Source organism: Equus przewalskii, chromosome 1 (assembly GCF_037783145.1).
Source record: "Equus przewalskii isolate Varuska chromosome 1, EquPr2, whole genome shotgun sequence".
Lineage (NCBI taxonomy): Eukaryota > Metazoa > Chordata > Mammalia > Perissodactyla > Equidae > Equus > Equus przewalskii.
Genome location: NC_091831.1, coordinates 131,984,395 through 131,999,130, shown reverse-complemented (window position 1 = coordinate 131,999,130; position 14,736 = coordinate 131,984,395). Strand labels below are relative to the sequence as shown.

The window sequence follows — 14,736 nt, the reverse complement described above, 5'->3', positions numbered from 1 at the left end:
CCTCACTGGTCTCCCTGCCTCCATCCTTGCCCTCCTTTGGCCTACTCTCAACATAATAGCTAGAGCAATACTTTTAGAGCATAAGTCATATCATGTGACTTGTCTGCTTATAACTTTCCCATGACCCCCCATCTTCCTCAGACTAAAAGCCTTATAATAGTCCACAAGGACACATGACCTGCCATTTGTATTTGTCATCTCCACCTGGAATGTTCCCTGCACCAGACTCCCCATATGCTCCTCTTCCATTTTCCTTAAGCCTTTACTTGAATGTCACCTTCCCAGTGAGGTCTTCCCCAATTACACTATCTAAATTGCAAACTTACCTCATCCCCACTTTCCACTCCCTGGCACCCTCTGTCCTCTTTACCAGATTGATGTTTCTCCATAGCACTCATCACCCTCTGACATTTATATCTTATTTATTTATCTTGGTGTTGTCTGCCTACTCCCACTAGATTTGTAAGCTACATAAGAGCTGGGTTTCTTCTGATTTGTTCATTGCTATATCCTCAGTCCTTTGAACTATGCCTGGACAGTAAATAGTAGGCACTCAGTTGGTGTTTGTGGGAGGAAGGAAGGAAGGAATGAAAGAAGGAAGGAAGCAGCCAATCAACCAAGGGCTTATATATACATTCCAATAGTGTCTGTGGAGTCACAAATGTAAGAGCACTTGTTGGAGGTGAACTCAATAATTCCCAAACAATGAATTCAGAAAAGCATCAGACGTTAAGAGAAGTACAACACCCAGGAAAAAAGACTGCTTAGTATGCATATCTATAAACACACACACAGAGACATGGTCACAGACACATAATGAATTTACAAGTATTCTACTGAAACTGCAAAAAAAAAAGTTTCTACAGAACAAGAGATAGTCACTGGAAACCAATGATACAATTTCACTATTACTAGTTGAAGTATGTAAAAGGTCATTGAGATGGTCTTTATTGAAGGTGTTGTCTCTGTCATTTGAGCTTAGTGAATATATTACTATTTAGTGGGCTTTTATAGATTTGCTTCCTCTTTTGCCTCCCCATCATATTTTTCACCTTGAGTCCCAAGTTTCTTAATTTTAATTTTTTTACAATAGCAATGATCAGAAACCGAACCCCTAAGCTGCAGAGGGACTTCTGTATTCCTTTCTAAGTCTTAAAACAAATGACATCTGAATTTATTCTCATCTATTCTTAAAATAAATGATATCTGAATGAGCATCTTCAATGTTGGAGCTCATGATTCTTCATTTGTACAACTTCTAACGAGAGTTTACGCTAAGCAAGATTTCATCTCTCCTCAACCCCATGAGATAGCTGATGATGTCACTATTATTTCCTTTGACCAAGTGAGTATTAAATTAGATAAATAATGGCCATAAAAACAAATGTAAAGGAATCGCAAAATAAATTCAAAGAAAGCAACAGGAAGGAATTAATAAAGATAAGGGACAATTTATGAAATAGAAAAGAAATATACACTAGTAATGATAAATAAGAGTGGGTTGTTTGAAAAGGTTAATAAAATTGACAAGTCACAGCTGAGATTAATCAAGAAAAAGAAAAGGCACAAATAAGCAACATGAGGGATGAAATTGTATTCTTCAGACAATTAACAGAGAATGATGATATGAACTACTTTCTGCCTATATTTTTGCTGTTTTATATTAAATGGATACAGTCTTGGAAAAGTTTGACTGACTCAAGAAGAAATAGAAAACCCGAATAGCTGCAAAATCATAAATTGAATTAATAGTTTAAAAAATCTTCTAGGGGCTGGCCCTGTGGCTGAATGGTTAAGTTTGTGCGCTCCACTTGGGCGGCCCAGGGTTTCCTCAGTTCGGATCCCAGGTGCGGACATGGCACTGCTCATCAGGCCATGTTGAGGCAGCATCCCACATGCTACAACTAGAAGGACCCACAACTAAAAAAAAAATACAGCTATGTACTGGGGGGATTTGGGGAGGAAAGCAAAACAAAATATCTTCTAATAAAGAAAATGCTAGGCCCTGCTGGCTTCTGCAGCAAGTTCTACCAAACACAAAATTAAGATATAATTACACTTTGACACAAGCCTCCAGAGAATAGAGAAAGAGGGCACATCCCCAGCTCATATGAAACTAGTCTAACTTTGATTCCAAAAGTTCACAAGAATCATAGACGAGAAAGGTAAATCATAGGCCAATCTCACTCATAAACATGGAGGCAAAATTTCCTGTAAAATTATTTGTAAGCAAAATCCAACAATATTTGAGGAGGCTAATAATGCATTATGAGCAAATGGGATTTATACCAGCATGCCAGTTTAACATTTGATAAAGTAATTCTCAGCCAGCCAGAATTAGGGGGGAAACTCCTTAGTCTGATAAGGGCTATCTATAAAAATCCTAGAGCAAACATCACATCTAACGGTATAATATTAAATACTTTCCATTTGAGATTGAAAATCACATGAGGATGCTTGCTATGACCACTTCCATTAAACCTTGTACTGGAGATCCTAGACAATACAGAAGGAAAAAGAAGGAAAAAGTTATCAGGATTGGAAAGGAAGAAATAAAGCTCATTATTTGTGGATAATATGATTAAGTAGAAATTTTTTTTAAGCTACAGATAAATTATTAGAATTAACATGACTTTGGGAAGTTTCTAGATACAAATCAATCCACAAAAATCAAGTGAGAGACATTAATGATGATCTAAATTGGGAGGAATATGCCATATTCATGAGTTGGAGGACTCCATAATGTTGTCAATTCTCCCTAAATTTATTTACAGATTTAATGATATCCCAGTTCACATATCAACAGGTTATTTTTGAATAATTCAAGATGATCATAAAATTCAAATAGAAATACAAAGGGCTTCAAAAATCCAAGATACCTTTGAAAAAAGAATTCTTGGGGGGAACAGCCCAGTGGTGCAGCGGTTAAGTTTGCACTTCCCGCTTCTCGGCGGCCCAGTGTTCGCTGGTTCGGATCCTGGGTGCGGACATGGCACCGCTTGGCACGCCATGCTGTGGTAGACATCCCACATATAAAGTAGAGGATGATGGGCATGGATGTTAGCTCAGGGCCAGTCTTCCTCTGCGAAAATAGAGGAGGACTGGCAGTAGTTAGCTCAGGGCTAATCTTCCTGAAAAAAAAAAAAAGAAAAAGAAGGAAAGAAAGTTAAAATTAAAAAAAAAAAGAATTCTTGGGACGTCTTGCTATACCAGACACTAAGGCATTATAAAGCTATGTCAATTGAGATATAGTGGAATTGGTATAGAGCTAAAGAGACCACTGTAACAAATTAGAAAGCTCCAAAACAGACCCTTACATACATGGACACGAAATATGGCAGAGGTAGCAAAGCAGAGCAGTGGGAAAAGGGTGAATTTTTCAACTAATGATCCTAGAACAACTGTGTATTCATTTGGGAAAAAGTGAAACTGGATCCCTATCTCATACAACATGCAAATAATAATTATGGATGGATTAAAAAACTAAACGTAAAAGACAAAGCTATAAAGATTTTATAAGATAATATAGGAGAACATATTTACGACCTCAGGATAGAGGAGGATTGCTTAATCAAGATACTTAAAAAATACTAACCATAAAGGAAAAGATCATAAATTCCACTACATTGAAACTATATTTAGCAAAGACAGCATAAAAAAACTGAAAAGACAGTTTTTGCCACAGAATGGGTGACAATAATCACCAATATGTAAAATTAATGAAGACTTAGTATCCAGACTATATAAAGAAATCCTACACACCACAGGAAAAAGACACCCCAAGAGAAAATTTGGCAAAAACTTGCATGGGGGGCAGGTCCTGTGGCTGAGTGGTTAAGTTGGCGCGCTCTGCCTTCGGTGGCCCAGGGTTTTGCTGGTTTGGATCCTGGGCGCAGACACGGCACCGCTCATCAGGCCACGTTGAGGCGGCGTCCCACATGCCACAACTAGAAGGACCCACAACTAAAAAATATATATATACAACTATGTGCTGGGAGGATTGGGGGAGAAAAAGCCGGGGGGGGGGGGGGGACTTGGACAGGGACTACAGAAAAAGGAAATTCAAATGGCCAATAAACACATGAAAATGTGGACAATCTCAGTAATTAGGGAAATGCAGATTTTATACCACAGTGAGATACTACTATATTCCTTTTAGTTTGGCAGGAGGTAAAAATTCTGACCATACAAAGCATTGGCAAGGTTGTAGAGCACAGGAACTCTCATACACCGCTCATGAGAGTGTAAACTGGTCAGCGATTTTGGAATGAGTTTGGCATTATCTCATAAAGTTGGAGATACGCATAGTCTTTGACCCAGCAGCTCCACTTCCAAGTATATACACTGCAGAAATGCAGACTATGCACAGTAAAATATGTGTTCAAGACTCTTCATAGCAGCGTTGTTTATAATGGCCAAAACTGGAAGCAAGGTGAGGCTGGCTGCTGTGACAATAAACCCATGAAATCTCAGGGCCTTGACACAATAAAAGTTTATTTCTTACTCCCATAATAGCCCAATGTGGATGCTCCCATTCAGGGAGCTCTCCTGGGCAGCTCTCATCCTAATGGTGATTCAGGAACCCAGGGTTTCTCTACCTTGTGGCTTCCACACATCACTTCCAAGGTCAACCAGAGGTCATCTCCAGCCTAGATGGTGAGGAAAGACCATGGAGAATCATACATGGCAGGTTCTTACTGGCCAGGCCAGAACCCACATCCATACCTTTCTGGAATGTAGGCTGGGAAATGTAGTCCAGATGTTCCCAGGAAGAAGAGGTCCCCAGGAGAAAACGGGGGTGCTGATTAGCTATTAATCTCTGCTACAAACCAAAATGTCCACCAACAACAGAATGGATAAATTGTGATACATTCATACAACGGGATGTGATCTGGCAATAGAAGTGAACAAAGCACACCCACACACGACAATGTCAATGAATCTAACAAAAATAATGGTGAACAAAAGAACGCAGACCTGATTCATTTCTATCTCTATCTATATAGATGTATGCAGTTCAAAAATAGACAAACCTAAAATATATTGTTTAAGGAGGATACATAGGTAATAAAAATATAAAGAAAAGCAAAAGAATTCTTAGAATAAAAGTGGGGATAGTACCTCTGGGGAAAGGAGGCATTTGGGGTTGAGAAGGATACACTGAGGCACTGGCAATGTTCTGTTACTTAACCGGAGTAGTGGTTTATACAGGTGTTTATGCACTTTTCCTCCCGTGTATTACATTTTACATCCACAAACACAAGTTCAAAAAGCCAGATGTGTTTTCTACCTTCACATAAGAGAAACATGTTATCTGGGACAGAGAAAAACAGTTTCCCTGTGGCTGCAACACCATTGCCTTGGAGCAAACCAAGCTTTGCTGTCTCCCCTGCGAGACACACAACACCCTCCAGACCTAATTTTCTCTGATTTACCATTTTGAAAGGGAAGAAAAATCTGTGCTACCATTTGACATAATTGCCAAACACCCAATTTTGTCCCTGTAGGTCACTCCGTAAATGTTATTATCTGCTGTTGTCTTCCATAATTACCACCCCTCTCCTGGTTGATGAACAGGTTCTGCCATCATCTAGTTTTGCAGTTAACAAAAAGCCATTTTGCTACCAGCGTTACTACTCCTCTCATGATCTCTTTATCTTTGTTTCCTATAGTAACTTGTAAATTCCAGTGACTCATCTCTCTCTTGTTCCAGACACTTAACTTTCAAATCTGTATTTTCCACCCTCCAGTGCACAATTTGTTTTATATTCTGTTGCATCTCTCTTTCATCATCCTTGAATTCTACAGCTGGGAAAAGCCTTCGTCCCTTTACCCAGCCCTGAACACCTTTGTTTTTCCATTTCACAGACTCAGGAATCCGTTCTCGGGTAGCGACTCAAACACTCGGCTTTTGAAGGTAGATAATTTGAAGTATTCCCATGTCCCCTTGCATAAAAGGCGTTTGTACTGGTGTCCTTCAACAGAAACTTCTCTCTGCCTCCTACTGAGATATCCAAAGGGCTGGTTGGCTTCCAGCCCTGAGTTCCAGAGATGGTGGCATTTTAGTGGCAAGATTCCCACTACCTCTTGATGGTGAAATGGATTGGAGTGAAACGTTCGATGTAAATGGCGGTAATACGGGGACAGGGGGGTGGCTTCCCCTTAGCTTCCTCCTGAAAAAGGCTTGGCTGCATCTCCAGCTTACCTGCCAGGCTCAAAGTTCAAACAAATTCTAGAAAAGCAGAAACTAGAAAGTCTTTTCTCTCTCTCTTCCTTATTCATAGTAGCAACTGCTTTTTATTTTTTGCTCACCCTCAGGAGGACTATCTACTTGTGACAGTAGCCTGAGAGGGAAATATTTTGGCGGACATTTCTTTTCTTCCCTGCCCCCCCCGCCCCCCCACCTCCAGTCAAATCAAGGACGCCTGAAAGCTGGTTTTCAGGCTTAGAGTTTAACTCCAGCTGTCTTGGTACACCTTGTAGGGACCCCATCTGATTGAATTACCTCTTTAGAGAAGAAGAACCAGCTCTAGAAGTAGTACTCATAAATCTGATGAGTAAACAAAGGAGCAGGTCCAAAAGTTGTGAAATAATACAGAAATCATCAAATCTGATATAATTTATTTTCCAATAGTTTAACATATCATCTATCATTTATTTCAGCGGATTTCACCTTCAGATTCAAGATTCCCACTGGGCAGATGTTGTTCAGAGCATTTTGGGAGAAGAATCATTTTGCTCCTAAGAATGATTTTATGCAGGGCTTCCCCACAGCTGCTGCCCGCCCCGCGCTGCCCTTTCTATTGTAAAGTACCTGAGACAAGCTTATGATAAAGGATCTGTAGCTATTTTGATTTTAAAATAAAAGACTTTTTTTTTTTAAGGCACTTCCTTCAAAAACAGATTGGCAAAAATCCAATCAATCTGAAATGATTCCATCTATCACCGAGCGTTTTCAAAGATAATTTAAAATGTCAGAGCTGTAAAAAAAAGAAAGCAAGCCAGCCAGAGATTTGAAAGCGTGCCAACTAAAAAAACAAAGCAATTATTTTGTTGTACCTAAAGATCTCAAATATTAAAATGACATGATTTTAATACTTATCATGTCAGCATCCTTAGTTATGCATGCCCTAATTGAAAAAACAACTTATTTTTACATAGACCTACATAAATAGAAATACTTCCCGTGGAAAAACATAATTTTCCAACTAACAGAATGTATTGATCATACAAGGACTCATCAAGCCTATCAGAAACCTGCCATTGTAACAGTGCTCTGAATCCTCAGTCATAGCTTGGAGGCAAAGTAATTAAAAAAGAATTACATAAGTAATATTCAAAATATCCATATAGGGAGTGCGCTTTCTTTTTCTTTTTTCAAGAACTGTCCCCAACCCAAACTACATAACTTTTTTAAAAAAAGTTTTCTTTATAAAAGAAGATAAGTAGGATTATTTAAGGGATGTTTTCATAAATCAGCTACAGTGAGGAAATGATAAATTAAGGCTCCCACTCACCAGACTTAAACTGGATGCACAGACACATACACACATTTTACTGATATGCTGGCCATTTTCACCATAAATTGTCTGGATTTTCCTGGTTAATCTCACACGTTGAACAATAGCATAAAGTGCTTTGGGTTGCAAGCACTTGCTTTGTACTCGCAGTTGATTCCTTGCACAAATAACTTGCTTGCTTTCAAGGAAGTCTTACTATTTCATGGGAAAACGGGTTGAAAGAAGAATGTTCACGTTTTTTCCCTATGTCAGATATACCCTCCCTCTCCTAAAAGTGTGCTCTCTGGTTAAAAAAATTTAAAGATGCCCTACAGTGCAATAAGTCATAAAATAAAATTTAAATATCAGTAGGGTATTTGTGGTGTGGGGAAGGGGATGTGTGGGTGGAGATGCGTGTGGGGGAGGGGAAGGAATTTAGCAGCTGGTCTTCCTTCAAAGAAGGAAGGCAGGTTAGTGTATTTTTCATGCTTCCCCAGAGCCACCAGCTTCTGCTCACCAGCAACCCCAGGATACACGGCCTCTCTCCTCCCTGATCCCAACACTGTCCGGGGCGCTCATTCCTCCCATCCTGTGTGTCAGTGCAACCAGCCCAGGGTTGTGCCCTTAATATGGGAAAGTCACAAATCACTGCTTCAAATAGACCCGCTTCTTCAAAGAACAGAGTAGGGAGTGGTGAGGGAAGAGGGAGGAGAGATGCTTAAAGTGATTTACAACCCCCCTGGGAGAGGGGTTTTGGCACCTGGGCCATTATGCTCGGGACCGGGATCTGGCAAGTAACAAGAGACGTTGAAATGTAGGAGGGGCCGATTAGGATGGTTCGATCTTCCCTGGATTAGTCAGGCATTTGATATAAATAAGTAAACACCAAAATCACCTCCACCACAACCCAAAACATCTCTTTCCCCTTTCACTCTCTCTTTTTTTTTTTTCTTCAAAGGGTGAAAGAGACTAGAGATTAGAAAAAGAGGTCTTGTGTATTCAAAGTGCTAATTCAGAACTTCTTTCTCTAATGCACTCATGAAACATTTTAATTGTCTGACTTTGCATTCAAAAGCCTTGTTTGCAACTCCTAATTGCAGGCTGCTTTGAACAAATAATTGAAATGCATGACTTGTGGGGCCTGCTTAAACAATTATAATGTGCTTTGCCGCTAGGTGCTGGTCCCCCTCCCACCCCCATCCCTTTTTGCATAATGACAAGCAGCCAGCTTGATATTTGCAGCCAAGTTAAAACCTTGCTAATTTGCGGCGCTGCAATCTGGGGCCGCGGCAGTGTCCGTACCTGCATTAGTGCTTGCAACAGCAAAAATGGCTCTAATAGTTCAACTGAATGTTAAGAAGACCTTTTCATTTTCTGCTGAGAGAATCCCACTGGGGTTTTGTTTTCAAAATACAAATCTTTCATGTGCCTGTTAGTTTTGCATCTACGCACAATTTATGGAGCTATTTCCCTGAAAATTCTCCCCAACCTGATTTTAGCACAGTCCTCAACAAATAGGTTTCTTCCTTTCAGCGGGACTCAGGTTTAGAAATGAAACAAAAGTGTCCAGATCCCTGGAATGCCCCGAGACCGGCCGCAGCCGGCGCCCCAGGACCACACACAGGAAAGCTGCTTCTGAAAAGCGGCTGTGACTGGCGCTTTTAGAATCTAGAACACGGAGCCAGATGTGCCTCCATCTAGCCGCCTTGTCAGGACTCAGAGGCTTAGTGAACTAAGATTATGTCCACTCATGTTTTGACATTTTTTTTTAACTGTGGCAAAATACACAACATAAAATTTACCATTTTCACGATTTTTAAATGTCCAGTTCGGTGGCATTAAGTCCATTCACATTGTTGTGCAACCATCACCAGCTTCCATGCACAGACTCTCCTCATCTTGCTAAACTGAAACTCCGTTCCCGTTAAAAAAGAACTCTCCTTTCTCCTCTACCCCTAGCTCCTGACAACTGCCTTTCTACTTTGTCTTTAGGAATTTGACTACTCTAGATTGAGCATTTAAAAAAAAATCCAACCTTACATGTTTTAAGATTAAAAGGATAAACAAATTACTCTTTTAGAATCAACTGTGCCTTTATTGGAATCTTCCGGTTCCGAAATTAGCGATTCTCACACTATCTCATTTCTGTTTAGGGTGTCTGGTGGGGGAAATGCTTAGCAGACTGAAAAAAGTAAGTTAAAAAAATTCACTATTTTAAGATCTCAACTCTGCCTGCTAAAAATAGCACTCAAGATGACTTGTTTGTTCCTGGGTGTCTCCCAGATGCTCTCAGCAGTCTTGGCAGGTGGTTATAGTCGAGGAGGGACCCTCTGGAGGTCCAAGCTCTTGTGTTTTATGTATTATTAGTTCTTGGTGCTCACAATGACCCATGAGATAGGTATTGTCTCTCTTTTACAGATGGGGAGAAGCGGCTCAGAAAAGCTGGATAAGTTGCCCAAAGTCACACAGTGACTCTGTGGGGAGACTGAGATTCAAGCTGGGTCAGTGGGACTAAAAGCTCTTTTCAAGACACTGAGCGGCACAGCAGGCAGGATCCACAGGAAGTTGTGCTTCAAAGACACTCGCTGTTTGGCAGGGGGAGTGGGGATTACCACCAGCTTGTCCCAGGACACAGGTGTGACACGTGTGCAGGGCTGAGGGAGGGGAGCTCCTCATCCTTGTTCTGAATACTCTGCATCCCGCCTGAACTAGGCTGCACCCAGCAGGTGGTATTAGAACCTTCGTTGAGAATCTCTGGCCTAGTGTGTCTTGGTCTTAATCTCTAGAGAGGAGCCCAAAGATTCTCTTCATAACCTACTTTTGAGCTAAGAAAGCCATTCATTCCAGTAACAATAGCAGCCCTTTATTGAGTGATTACCATGCACCAAGCTTTGTTTGTGTCGCTTGCAAACGCAGGCAGCCTTGCTCTCAAGTTCACACACTTAACACTACCCTAGACAAGTTCTTCTAACGTAAAATACAAGTAAAGCTGCAGAGCCCCATTCAACCCCAAACCTTCTGTGGAGAGCCTGTGTGTGTAACCACTGGACGATACTGCCCCGAAATGAGATGCTCCTGTCTGTGGAGGGCAGACTAAGCTGTCTGAAGTATGGATTTGGGTCTTCCAAATTATAGCAAATGACAGAAAGCATCAGCTTTGCTTTTCCAGGCAGATAGTCAAGACCTTCCAGGTACCCACTCGACAAGGTGACTGTAGGGCGAAAAAAAGATATGGACAGCCTCATCTTGGATGGAACAATTTGCTTTTGGTCCTCTTGTTGGCTGAAGCACCAACTCCAATGTTCTTCTTCTCTGTAGAAGCCCAAATTAAAAATTCCAATCTGTGCTATAGGAATCAAATGATGCAGACATCTGTTACAGGTTTCTCCAGAAAGTATTCTCTCCCAGCAGAGCAGTTAAGAGCTCCAACTTTGGAGCCTGAAAACTCAGGTTCAAATTCTCTTTCTTTCATTTATTAGTTGTGTAATCTTGGGCAAGTTACTTAACTTTTCTGTGCCTCAATTTTCTCATCTGTAAAATGGGAATATCGACAGCATCTACATTAAAGAGGTAGTTGAAAGGGTTACATAAGTTAAGCACTGAAGAAATAGTACCTATTGTTATTATTTTAAGTTGAAAGGTAATTAGGCCTTCAAAATATTCTTGTCAAAAACACTTCACCAATAATAAACCAGACAAAAAATAGCAAGTATTGGAGAGCTTATGGAGAAAAAGGAACCCTCATACGCTGCTGGTGGGAATGCAAACTGGTGCGGTCACTATGGAAAACAGTATGGAGATTTCTCAAAAAATTAAGAATAGACATACCATATGACCCAGGTACCCCACTACTGGGTATCTGTCCAAAGAATTTGAAATCAGCAGTTCAAAGAGAGTCATGCACCCCTATGTTCACTGCAGCATTATTCACAATAGCCAACACATAGAAGCAATCTAAGTGCCCATCGACTGATGACTGGATAAAGAAGACATGGTATATGTATACAATGGAATACTACTCAGCCATAAAAAATGATAAATGATCATCCCATTCACAACAACGTGGATGGATCTCGAGGGTATTAGGTTAACAAAATAAGCCAGATAGAGAAAGACAAACTCTGTAGTATTCTGCTCATATGTGGAAGATAAACAAACACAAGGACAAAGAGAACAGATCAGTGGTTACCAGGGAGAAGGGAATGGGGGTGGGTACAAAGGGTGAAGGAGTGCACCTGTAAGATGACCGACAAATAATAATGTACAACTGAAATTTCACAGTGTTGTAAACTATCATAACCTCAATTAAAAAAAAGAGGGGCTGGCCCCGTGGCCGAGTGGTTAAGTTCGCGCGCTCCACTGCAGGCGGCCCAGTGTTTCGTTGGTTCGAATCCTGGGCGCGGACATGGCACTGCTCGTCAGACCACGCTGAGGCAGCGTCCCACACGCCACAACTAGAAGGATCCACAACGAAGAATATACAACTATGTACTGGGGGACTTTGGGGAGAAAAAGGAAAAAATAAAAAAATCTTTAAAAAAACAACAAAAAAGAACACTTCACCAGAATTTACCCAAGCTTTTGCTCCTACTTGCAGGTTTCAGAACATACAAGGGCTAGAAGAACAAGATAAATGATACTACAGGGGAAAAACATCAGACAGTTTCAGAATTGTGATACATTCTACAGGACAACTGGCCAGGATCCTCCTACTGATAATTATCCAACAATAATGAGTCTTCCAATTAGTCTAACGCTTCCCACATCTGCTATATGGCCATTGGCCATCGCCGCAGCCTCAGTCAGGCAGGCCTCAGGCCCATTTTGTGGATGGAGAACTGGTGCTCTGCCCAGAGAAGAGAGCCAGCTGCCTTGCCTCAGCCACACAGCTTATAAGTACTCAGGGAAGAACACAGCATTCTTTCCCCAACACCTGTGTTTCTCAATTCCCCTTCACCTCCAGCCCACCTCGTCCCAACTCTGATGCCTCCAATGCGGAAATCATTTTGATTTCGTTTTTGTAACTGCAGTTAGGAGAACAGCTGAAACAGAACACACGCAGAAAAATTGAAACCCACCCCACATCTCGGTTCTGATTTACCTATTTGTAGATTTGAGTCATTGGCTACCATCTGCTGAACCAGCTACCTGACTGTATCCTCGGGGCGCCGTGGCTGACTCAATTTGCTCCCTTTGCCTGGTGAAGGAGGACACACTCAAAGGCAAACCTGCTCACTCCGCAGTTTGCTCTTGATTATTCACTAAGACTTTCAAGACTTCTGTCTTAAGTGTCAATAGAAGAACCCAAGTCTGAATGTGGCCCTTTGTGCCCAACATCTAGCCCAATACCAGACACAGCCAAATTCTTAGGTAGCTTTTCTTCTGAGGATGTCTTTCCAGCACTTTTTGTCTTCAAATATTGACCCAACTTGAAGGGACACCCACAAAGCTGGGACAGCTTAAGCATCAAAATGAATAACTGATTGTAAAGGATTGAAGCTCATTGAATATCTAAAAATCCATGAGTCCACAATGATACTCAAAAAGAGAAAGCAAGCAAACAAGCAAGTAGATTCTCACTTGTTATAATTGGAGTCTGCCATTACACCAACTCCTTATTCTGAAAATAGGTAAATAACTCTATTTTAGGCATTAAGCTCCAGTTGGTGAGGTATGGTCTTCTTTATGGATGAATACTGAGTAGTAAATGTAGAAGAAATGGTAAAATTAGAAAATCACCACTTGGCAATCCCTAAAGAAATAGTAGATTCAAGCAAGAATCATTTATGGACAATAGGGGAAATGTTGATAGGGAATTACATTCACCTGGTGTCAAAGTACTAGCTCTCCCACACCAGATTTCTCAGTAGTCACAAGAGGAAAACGTGGGGCATCAGGTTATGTGACATAGACCCAAGATCAGTCCTAGCACTACAAAAATAGGACAGCCAGACATTGTATATCTCTTGACAAGATGCAATATAAAGTACCCAACATGACCTATAAAATATTCTCTTCAAAAATATTTCACCCAAATCTAGTCAAGTCTTTAGATACTACTTCCAAGTTACAGGAAATATAGGAGGTAGAAAAACAAGATAAATGACATCACAAAAGGAGAAAAAATCAAATTACTCGAGAATTGTGATACATTCTACAGGACAACTGGTCTTTTATCCTCCGTAAATCAGTGCCATGAAAATGAAGAGGAAACAAAGAGATGGATCCTAGCATAGATAATCTACAAGAATTAGAATTATGGGATTCTCTCAATTTCAGGAAGCTCACTTTCTTTCTAGAACAGTGCTCAGTGCAAGAACCAGGCTATACTGAGCACTCAATACGTATGTGTTGAATGAAAGAATGAATAGTAAGTGACTGAATTCTATAGAGGAGATCAAACAGGCTCAGAGAGGTGGGTGCTGTGCCCAATGTCAGGCAGCTGGTCAGTGGCAGAGCCAGGGCTAAAACTTCATCTATTAGCACTAACCTAGTGCTTGTTCCATAATTCTCTGTTTTTGCTTTTTCGTGTATAATTTAGTTCTAGATTTAAAAAGCCTAAGGAGACATAACAGCCTTATGTGCCCTACGAGACAAATGTAATGTGTGGTTTCTGGTTGGATCCTGGTTTGAATAAGCCAGCTGTAAAAGATATTCTGAGAACAACTGAGAAACTGAACACACACTGGTCCTAGATGACGTTGAGGCATCTCTGACAATTCTGTCAGGTGAGATAACGGTATTGTGGTTACACAGGAAGTGGTCTGTCCTTATTTTCTAGAGACACACACTAAAATTTTTCGGGGTAAAAGTCATGACATTGCGGTAATTTTCTTTAAAATACTCCAGCACAAAAAACTTGGTCAAGCATTTATGCTAACATGCTGATAAGTATTAAATCTAGGAAATGGGTACGTGAGTATTTATTAGACTATTCTTTCTTTTGTTTGAAAATGTTCATACTAAGATGATAAAGAGAGATCAGACAGACAGACAGTAGACAGCCAGCCAGCAAAAGCCTGGAGTTCTTTGATTTCTCAATGTTCCTACTGAAGTGAGCAATTTTACCTAATTAGGAATGAATGATATAAAAGAAAATTTTCTCCAACAGCTATTTTTTAAGAACCTTAACATTAATATTGACATAAAACTTAGTAGAAACAACTGTATTCTTTAACATTTTCAAGTCACATGCATTTGCACAGCACTTTGTGTTGAATAAGTTTAGAAACAACTT

The 14,736-nt window shown here is 40.5% G+C and overlaps 1 long non-coding RNA gene across 9 annotated transcripts in view; it reads left to right on the top strand.

Annotated features, from left to right (window-relative positions):
- Nucleotides 1–13,524, top strand: part of LOC103546757 (uncharacterized) — a 28,407-nt gene extending 14,883 nt beyond the window's left edge. For 2 of the 9 annotated variants that reach the window (XR_543753.2, XR_011541021.1), the window contains one exon: nt 12,097–13,067. This is a non-coding gene — a long non-coding RNA (uncharacterized lncRNA). Of the gene's footprint in view, nt 1–6,663; nt 6,920–12,096 lie in introns of those variants that run through there. The other 7 variants (XR_011541003.1, XR_011541020.1, XR_011541018.1 and 4 more) reach the window with 6 other exon arrangements.
- Nucleotides 13,525–14,736: the final 1,212 nt, after the last annotated feature.